We start from the raw sequence: 10,481 nt of genomic DNA on the forward strand, positions 1-10,481 counted from the left end.
CACGAGTTGTGCGTCAATCCTCTTTATGTCAAAGTTCCTCCACTGCTTCTGCCTCCTCAACCTCCTCTCGGTCTTCCACCTGCACCCAAAGCCTGTCTGGTCATGCCACAAGCTTTCTAACTGTGCAGAAGGGATCCTGCACACCTCCTTACTATGCTGGCAGTAGGGCTCAACGTCATCAGGCGGTTTTTACATTGAAATGTCTGGGAAATGTGAGTCACACAGCTGAGGAGTTGTGGTCAGCTCTGGAGAACCAATTTCATGAATGGTTGTCTCCACTGGACCTGAAACCAGGGAAGGCCGTGTGCGACAATGCTGCAAACCTGGGTGCGGCCCTTCGCCGGGGCAATGTCACACACGTGCCTTGTATGGCTGCCACTTCACCGGCTAAAATGCGATGTGCCTACCCGGTGGAATTCAACTCTGCACATGTTGCAGCGACTGTGGCAGCACCGACAAGCCCTGGTGCAATACGTTCTGACGTATAGCCTGGGCCAACGAGATCCAGAGGGGGGCAAATCACGCTGGAGGAGTGGTCTTAGATCAGGGACCTATGCACCCTTCTGCACAGTTTTGAAATGGCGACGAAGATGTTTAGTGCTGACGATGCCATTATCAGCATGACTATTCCGGTGATTTACATTCTGGAGCACATGTTAAACAGAATTCGGAGTCAGGTGGTGGCACAAGAGGAGGTGGAGGAAGTAGAGGAGGAGGAGTTGTATGCGGAAGGGCTAACATCTGCAAGGTCCAGACGGTCGGCAGCACCAAGGCGGCAGGCATGTGAGGGTGGGGGAGATGGTTTTACCAGGGCGCATGGTAGCAGCCAAACTAGTGAGGAAGGTGCAGGAGCCCAGGAAGAAGTGGAGGACGAACTGATGGAAGACTCATCAGATGAGGGAGACCTTGATCACATTTCTGTTGTGCGAGGTTGGGGGGAGAGGACAGAGGAAGGAAGCATGATTGTTACCTCGCCACCAACACAACAGGGACTTGGTGCTCCTGGATGCGCAACACACATGAGTGCCTTCTTGCTGCACTACCTGCAACATGACCCTCGAATTGTGAGAATTAGAAATAATCCTGACTACTGGGTTGCCACACTGTTAGATCCCCGGTACAAAAGTAAATTTGCAGAAATTATTCCTGCCATAGAAAGGGATGCACGCATGCAGGAGTATCAGCAGAGACTGTTGCAGAATCTTACATGTGCTTTTCCACAAAATACCAGTGGTGCACATAGTGAATCTCACAGTTTCAACTTGCCAACCGTGGGACCGTCAAGTGTTCAGCACTCAAACCGTAACAGAACCACAGTATCTGCTGGTAACATCAATTTTGCGGAATCATTTCACCACTTTTTTAGCCCATCCTTTGCAAGGCCACAGGAGACAAGAATTCTGACACATAGTCAACGCCTAGAGACGATGGTACAGGAGTATCTCCAAGTAAACATTGAAGCCACGACTGTGTCACTGGACCCTTGCTCTTTTTGGGCTTCCAATCTGGATAAATGGCCGGAGCTAGCCACTTACGCCTTGGAGATCTTGTCATGCCCCGCAGCCAGCGTTCTGTCTGAATGTGTGTTCAGCGCTGCTGGTGGTGTGCTGACAGATAAGCGCACGCGGCTCTCCACTGATAATGTAGACAGACTCACGTTCATAAAGATGAACAAATCATGAATCCGAAACGACTTTTCTACCCCTGTGTCATCCTGGGGAGAGTAAAAGCTTGATGATTGGTTAAAATCACCCTACCAACCGTTTTAAGCTTTCAAATTACTAATCATGTTTATCTGTATCTTGGCTGGAAAATAATTTGGGCTTTGTAGCAGTGTGCAGCACTGATTCTATTAGGCCATCTATAATAAGCTCCCACCAGATTTAAAATTACTAATCATGTTTATCTGTATCTTGACTGGAAAATAATTTGGGCTTTGTAGCAGTGTGCAGCACTGATCCTATTAGGCCATCTATACTAAAGCTTCACCAGATTTAAAATTAATAATAATTTTTAGCTGCATCTAGCCCGGAAAATAATTTTGGGGCTCCGAGATGCGCAAGACACATAAGTGCCTTCTTGCTGCACTACCTGCAGCATGACCCTCATATTGTCAGAATTCGAAGTAATCATGACTACTGGGTTGCCACACTCTTAGATCCCCCAAACTTTTCGATCAACCTTTTCATTTTAATAAAGACCAAAAAAATGGTCATTTTTGAAATTATAAGCATTAGCAGGTTGTTAGAAACTGAAATCAAACAGTTTTCAACTCAAAACTTTATTCTAGGTGATGTTACATTTTCACATAGGACCCCTTGTTCGAAAGGAGCTTCTGAACTCTCTCGTCCATTGAATTTGTCAGGGTTTGGATGGTTTCTGCTTCAATTGTTTTGCATGAGGACAGAATACCCTCCCAGAGCTGTTGCTTAGATGTGAACTGCCTCTCGCCATCATAGACACTCCTTTTAATGATGCTCCAAAGGTTCTGAATGGGGTAGAGGTCAGGGGAGCATGGGGGTCACACCATAAGTTTGTCCCCTTTTATGCCCATATCAGCCAGAGATGCAGATGTTTTATGTGCAGCATGAGATGGTGCATTATCATGCAGAAAAATGATCTTGCTGTGAAATACACGGTTCTTCTTCTTGAACCATTGCAGGAAGTGCTGTTTGAGAAAATCCACATACATTATGGAGTTCATCTTTAGCGCCTTCAGGGATCCTAAAGGGGCCGACAATCTCTCTCCCCATGATTCCAGCCCCAAACATTACTCCACCTCCTCCTTGTTGGCGCTGTAGCCGTGTTTGCATGGGGTGTCCATCAACCAGCCATCCTCCACTCCATCCATCTGGACCATCGAGCGCTGCACGGCACTCATCCGTGGACAAAACAGTTTTGAAATCAGTCTTCATGTAATGTTTGGCCCACTGGAGCCGTTTCTGCTTGTGTGAAGTGGATAGAGGAGGTCGACAGGATGGCGTATGCACAGCTGCAAACCTCTGAAGGACCCTGCATCTTGTTGTTCGGGCGACGTTGGAGGCACAAGCAGCTTCAAAAACTTGTCTGCTGCTATGACAAGGCTTTTTTGCCGCTGCTCTTTCAACCTGACGTAATTGCCTGTAGGAAAGAGTCCTCAATTTGCCCTTATCAGCACGCACACGTGTGTACTGTGAATCAGCTACATACTTCTTGATTGCCAAGACACTTCATCCTGATCATCGCACAATGTTGATTGTAGTCATGCCTTGACCTAAACACTCCACAATTTGTTGCTTCTCAGCAGCCGACACATCCTTTTTCTTTCCCATTTTGGCAGAAAATGTAGGCTGCTTAATAATGTGAGAGAGCCTTCTTAAGTAGTCTTGCCTTTCATTGGACACACCTGCCAAACTAATTAGCACAGGTGTCTGCAATTGCTTACAGTGATATAAAGAGCACTGACACACATCACCATCAATGAGTTTAACTGACAAACAAACAAATTCTTCCCTTATCACTCCTAAACACTTTTTGCATAATAATTTGGAACACAGTGTACATGTGCTTTTCCACAAAACACCAGTGGTTCACGTAGTGAATCTTACAGTTCTAACTTGCCAACCGTGGTCTGTATGGAGTTGTTCAATAAAGGGCCCAAAATTAAGATAACATAGATGGGAGAGGTCTCTATGAATAGGAATTCCTAAGTATTTGATACCCTGTGAGGGCCAGGCAAAGGGAAAGTTGGACTGGATGGAATCCTATATGGATTTGGGGAGGGAGACATCGAGGGCCTCAGACTTCGCTGCATTGATTTTAAAATTTGACCATGTAACAAAGTGATCTATTTCAGCCATAACAGCATGGATGGATATATGTGATTGAGTGATATATACTAGGACATCATCAGCAAATAGAGAGCACTTGTACTCGGTGCCTCCCACCTCAATCCACCTAATATTGGGGTTATGGCGAATTGATGAGAGCAGGTGCTCCGTCACTAGGATGTATAAGAGAGGGGACAGAGGACATCCCTGCCTTGTCCCATTGGTGTTTGTGAAAGGTGATGAAAATGTTCTGACGCGCCCCCTGGGCCTTGGGACACCCGGAGCCGGACCCTTTTTGGTGGATGCTGGTGGTTGTAGTCTCCGTGGCGGTAACCCGGTTCCGTGGCTCAGGGCGGTCAAACCAGTGGCGGAACTATTTATGTGGTTTTGATGTTTAAATGTCCGACTACGCCACCCGTGGATTGCGGTCAGAGTGAACCGCCGCTCCAGGGCAGACCGCTGAGGCTGGTGTTGTGGGTGCAGCAGAGCGTAGCATAACTCCCCACGGGAGGAGTATAGCCTCAGGGCAGTGTATGCGGAGGATGGGGGTGATGGTGCAGGGCAGCAGCAGTAATGACACGGAGTCAGTGATGCAGTCCAGGGCCTTTACTCACAGTTCTTATTATCCAGACCACGTCTGCAGGTAACGGCTGCCCACGTCGTACTGTGCTCACCAGGTGAGGGGCTCAGACAACTCCCAGATAACTTTGGAGTGCTTCACAGGACCCCCTTTGTGTGTCCTTTGTCTGGCCTTTCTTACCAACCCTTCTGTCCGGCTGCCTCGGGCCTCCTCTTGGTAAACTTGGCGCCAGTTTCCCTGACCCTATGTGGTGCCTTCCTAGCGGGTGTAGCGAGGGGCTGCGCCACATAAAATGTCACAGCCTCCTGTTTCTAGCTGAGGGTCGTTTCCTGCCTCCACTAGTTTCGGGGACCGGTCTCCCCCTTTGGCCTGACCCCTCCACGCAGGTGGATTCGGGCGTGCGGTGGCGACTTGCCCGTCCGCACCCCTGAGATCCCTTCGTTCCTCGTTCCTGGAGCCTTCTCCGCTCCTCTTCCTTCCTTCTCCCTCTTCCAGGCCTGGGCCTCTGTTACTAGGCCCGCCTCTGGAGCAGAGTTCATGCAGAGCCCCTGCTCCCTGCCACTTCTGCTCAGACTTCTCTGCACTGAACTAAGATGGTGCCCACCTTTTATACTCCCTTCTCAATGCACCCAGGAACTGCTTCCTCCCTGCTCCTGCACTACAGGGTTCCCCTTCCTCAGTGTGCCCTCCCCCCACTCCAGCCAGGGACAGGGACTGTCGTGCCCATCTCAGGGGCATATTGGTCGCCCTGCCCCACGGCAATGTGGTGTAATGCATGCAGGTGTCGGGTCCTGATCCACACTACATCCTTACCTGAGAGTGAGATATCACACCTCTGGGTGAGGTGCAATACCTCTGTAGCAACCGAGCCCTCAGGGTGCTACAGTTCCATTTATCTTCAGCCTAGGTGACGTATTGCGATACAGGGCCGTGATTTTGGCTATAAAAGGGTCCCCTAGACCCCTACCCCAAGCTTTTTAAGAGAATCATATATGGCGTGCCAGGAGACTCTATGGAATGCTTTCTCAGCATCCAACGAGAGTATCTAATTACAAATTTTTAACTGCATCTAGCCCAGGAAATACTTTGTGCCTAGTAGCAGGGTCTGCTAATCAGCGGATTATCCCGGCTGTTTAGCAAGCTACACCACCTGTAGTTTGGACACTTCATTTTTTCAAAGGAAATGCTTCGGGACCACGGGATACTCAGTGAAGAGCATCAGGAGGCACCCCAAGGCATAGGGGCTCGGACTGGCAGTAGGATGCCTTGCGGTGGACAGCCGAGCTCGATCCAGGGGCTGCTGGCATGAGACTTGCCCTCCAATAGATCCTTGTAAATGGATTTAAAGTGTATTTATTCAAATTAGAGAGACAATTTAAATTAAAAAGCTTAGAGCTGCCTCCACCACAGGGGGGCTCGCTCGACCCACCAGCGGACAGGCACCAGTATTGGGAGAGGGGGGCTGGCCGTCAGGGTTCACCGCGGCTCTGGCACAAACCCGGCGACACGGAGGTGGCACGGGCAGGAGCGGACTGAACATGTCGGCTTCTCACTTTTTGGATTTTAGAAGGGCATGACATGCCTATATCTGTGTCTCCCCCTCCTTTTACTCCTCCACCTCTTTTCTTTTCGCATGACTATATGTACTTGTCACTTTTCCATGTGTTAGTTGTGTCTTCTGAGCAGTTTGTCAGCTTTTGGACACCTTTGAAGGTGTTTTCTATGTGTTTCTATGTGTTTTTGTTTGCCTGCCATTGGTTTTAACGGTGTTTGAAGGTGTTCGACGAACAGTTCGACGAACAGTTCGGCGAACACACGGGTGTTCGACGAACCGAACTCGAACACTACGGGGGTGGCTCAACACTACTTGTCATCCCATCAGTTATTAGTACAAAACATTGTATGCATGATTTAAAAAAAAAATGGTGAATAAAACTGTATGAACTTGATAGATTTATGCTAAGGTGCAGATGTGAGGTGCCCCTCATGACACCCTCCAAATGAGATCCTACCATACAAAAAAACAGCTCATCTCTTACCACTCCTTGCTTGTGGATTTTTTCTTGATGCCCTGGCAAGAAATGTCCTGTTGATTGATATTGGAGGCAAACAGGGTTCATTATGGCTCCATAGCAGATTGTGGGTGCGCTATTATGCAAAGTCACAGTGAGGTGCCAAAGGTCCAACAGTGGAATTGATTCTGGGTGCCTTCATAGAAACAAATCCACAGAACCACAATGCTGACCAGGCTATATGATCACTACCAGTTCAAACTTCATCCATCATACCCATAGGCCTCTACAGTATTTTGTCACCATCAAAATATGACTTTGACAGTCTTGTCTAATAGAGTATGACACAAGGTGAGGAGCAGGGCCGGCTCCAGGTTTTTCTGGGCCCCGGGCGAAAGAGTCTCAATGGCCCCTTTAACACATACCACGATTCATGATGCGCAGATACCGCAGAGAAATTTTATATATATATATATATATATATATATATATATATATATATATATATATAGTACAATGCAAAGATTTCACTTCTTACATTACATGAGTGATATCTACTATAAATTCCACAATAGCTCAGAATCCGGTGAATCGCTCCACACAGAATACTGGCCCCCATATAAGGCTCCATACGGAATACTGGCCCCCATATAACGCTTCATACGGAATACTGGCCCCCATACGGAATACTGGCCCCCATATAAGGCCCCATAAGGAATTCTGGCCCCCATATAAGGCCCCATACGGAATACTGGCCCCCATATAAGGCTCCATGCGGAATACTGACCCCCATATAAGGCTCCATACGGAATACTGGCCCCCATATAAGGCTCCATACGGAATACTGGCCCCCATATAACGCTTCATACGGAATACTGGCCCCCATACGGAATACTGGCCCCCATATAAGGCCCCATAAGGAATTCTGGCCCCCATATAAGGCCCCATACGGAATACTGGCCCCCATATAAGGCTCCATGCGGAATACTGACCTCCATATAAGGCTCCATACGGAATACTGGCCCCCATATAAGGCTCCATACGGATTACTGGCCCCCATATAAGGCTCCATGCGGAATACTGACCCCCATATAAGGCTCCATACGGAATACTGGCCCCCATATAAGGCCCCATACGGAATACTGGCCCCCATATAAGGCTCCATACAGAATACTGGCCCCCATATAACGCTCCATACAGGATACTGGTCCCCTTATAAAGCTCCATACAGGATACTGGCCCCCATATAACGCTCCATACAGGATACCGGTCCCCTTATAAAACTCCATACAGGATACTGGCCCCCATATAACGCTCCATACAGGATACCGGTCCCCTTATAACGCTCCATACAGGATACTGGCCCCCATATAATGCTGCATGCAGGCTGTTACCCCCCACATAATGCCCCATACAGGCTGTCCCCCCCTTATAATGCTCCATGCAGGCTGTTAACCCCCACATAATGCCCCATACAGGCCCCCCCCCTTTTAATGCTCCATGCAGGCTGTTACCCCCTACATAATGCCCCATACAGGATGCCCCCCCCTTATAATGCTCCATGCAGGCTGTTCCCCCCCACATAATGCACTATGCAGGCTGCCCTCCCCCCCTTTATAATTCCCCATGCAGGCTGTTCCCCACCTTATAATGCCCCATGCAGGATGTCACCTCCCCCTCTTTATAATGCCGCATGCAGGATGTCCCCCCCTCTCTTTATAATGCTCCATGGAGGATGCCACCCCCCCCCCCCCCTTTCTCTTTAAACTGCCCCATGCCTCCATACATTAAAAAAAAAAAATCAAATACTCACCTCCCTTCTCCTCACCTGCTACCTGCTGCCCACTGCTCGGGTCCGAGCTCCAGCGTTGTCGGCGTCTTCCCGCTCAGCGCTCCCTGTGACGGCTCAGGGGAGGGCGCGGTGTAAAGACGTCACCGCGCCCTCTGACCTGAGACGTCACAGGGAGCGCAGAGCAGGAAGACAGCTGATCTGCGGAGGCACGGGAGAGGTAAGTATCCGGCTGCCGGGGCCCTGAGCAAGCGGCGGAGAAGGGCGGGCGCTGACACCGCTCTCCTCCGCCCATAGCCCAGCGGGGTGCGCGACCGCCAGTGGGCCCCTCTGCCTGCTCAGGGCCCCGGCATTTGCCCGGGTGCGCCGGGTGCTGACGCCGCCCTGGTGAGGAGAGTCACCTCTATTAATTTAATTTCCATGTCAGAACTGAAAATATAACTCTCTTCTACTTCTTCTGTGGAACTAATAGTGCCATTCTGAGAATTGTAGTTCTGCAACTAAAGACAAACTGGATGATGTGTTGTAAATTTCTTTAAAAAGACGCAACATTTTTGCACAACCCTTTTGGCTAAAACTCATCTAATTCATGGTGAGCTGTGGCATTCCCTATGTGAGAAAATCTTACTCCAGTCAGGGACTGGAATAAGATTAATGGGGTGGTGCACAGAAGTGCAGGCCATTCGTCAGATTTTACCGAATTATTAAAGAAGCCCTCACAGGAAGATGTTTTTAAAAAATAAATCTGCGTATGTGTGTACTGTGTATGTGTTAATGTACTCACCTACCGTCTTCTCTGGGATCCAGCGCCATTCTTCTCTGTGACGTCATGGCTCTTCAGATTCTCTGGGTCTGTCACGGGTGTGTCAGGTGTGACAGAGAGTCGCTCTGGGGCCGGCTGTAGAAGGTCACTGCGCTTGGCATTGCAGACGCCTTCTTGATTCCCTCATCTCTGTAGTATAGTTAGATCCTTCTTCCTTTAGGACCTAGCAGTGACCTCCATCTTCTGCTGCTGATTGACACACCCATGCTAGATAGTTAAATAATCTCAGTTTCTCCAGAGAGTCTCTGGTGATAGTTCTATGTACCTCTGTGCTGGCTTGGAGCACTAGCAGTTGGCTAGTTCCTTCTCTGATACACTTGGAGGACAGTTGGCGTTATCTTATTATGGTGTCTGCTCAAGCTAAATGTATCCCCTTTGTTAGTCTACCTTGCGGTCTTTAGTTTGTAGTGGGGTTGACTAATGCTAATCCTGTCCTCTCCCTATCTAGGGCCAAGCTCTAGGGACATTCAGGGTTTAGGTTCCTGTTTGACGATAGGTGTGGAACCTAAATAGGGATGATAGGGTAGGCAGGGTGATATTAGATCTGTCTAGGGGTCTCCACTCCCCCTAGTGTTGGGCTTCCTTCCCCTCTTCCCTTCGTGTTGCACTTAGTCTTTCCCTCACCTTGCATGTCAGGGTCACACTGCACTCAGCGTGACCTGGATGTGGCTTTTATAAGTTCAGGGCCAAGAACGTAACTTTATTGGAATAATCTTACACATTGGTGCAGGGGCAGACACTGACAGCTTGGGGAACCTGTGCAAGAAATGTGTTTGGGCTCCCCTCTTTTTATGGCAACAAAGCTACAGATTATATATACAGTGCTGCTCACCATTATTGGTGCCCCTTCATTTTTTTCATAGACTGTACAATATCTTCAGAAATAAATAGAAATGTACCAAAGATATATCCTCAGGATTTTTTAATAAGTGGTCCAAAGTAATACAACAATAAAACATTGTTTTTCAACTTCCATGTTGCAATTTCAAAGAAAAAAACTGAATAAACAGCATGTGCAGCAATAAAGGCACCCCTAATTAACTTGTTTGCACACCCTATGTATTGCTGACAGCCTCCAAACATTTCTTGTAGCTATTTATAAGCTTCTTGCACTTCTCAGCTGGAATTTGCTCCCACTCTTCCTTTACAGTTAGTTCAAGCTTTTGTATGTTTCAGGGGTTCTTTTTCCCAATGGCAGATTTCAGCTCACCCCAAAGATTTTCAATAAAATTGAGGTCAGGCCTCTTTGTTGGCAGTTTTAAAACAGTCGATTTTTTCTTTTTCAACCATTCCTGTGTACCTTTTGGATGTGTGCTTTGGGTCATTGTCTTGCTGGAGGACCCATGATCTTTGACTCAAACCAAGGTTTCTTACACTGCTTAGGACATTTTGCTCTAAATATCTCTTGATAATTCTCTGATTTCATGATTCCTGTGATACAGTCAAGGCCTCCAGTACCAGACGCATC

This window comes from Phyllobates terribilis, unplaced genomic scaffold, assembly GCF_046119375.1.
Source record: "Phyllobates terribilis strain yellow unplaced genomic scaffold, ASM4611937v1 Scaffold_8__6_contigs__length_399053987, whole genome shotgun sequence".
Lineage (NCBI taxonomy): Eukaryota > Metazoa > Chordata > Amphibia > Anura > Dendrobatidae > Phyllobates > Phyllobates terribilis.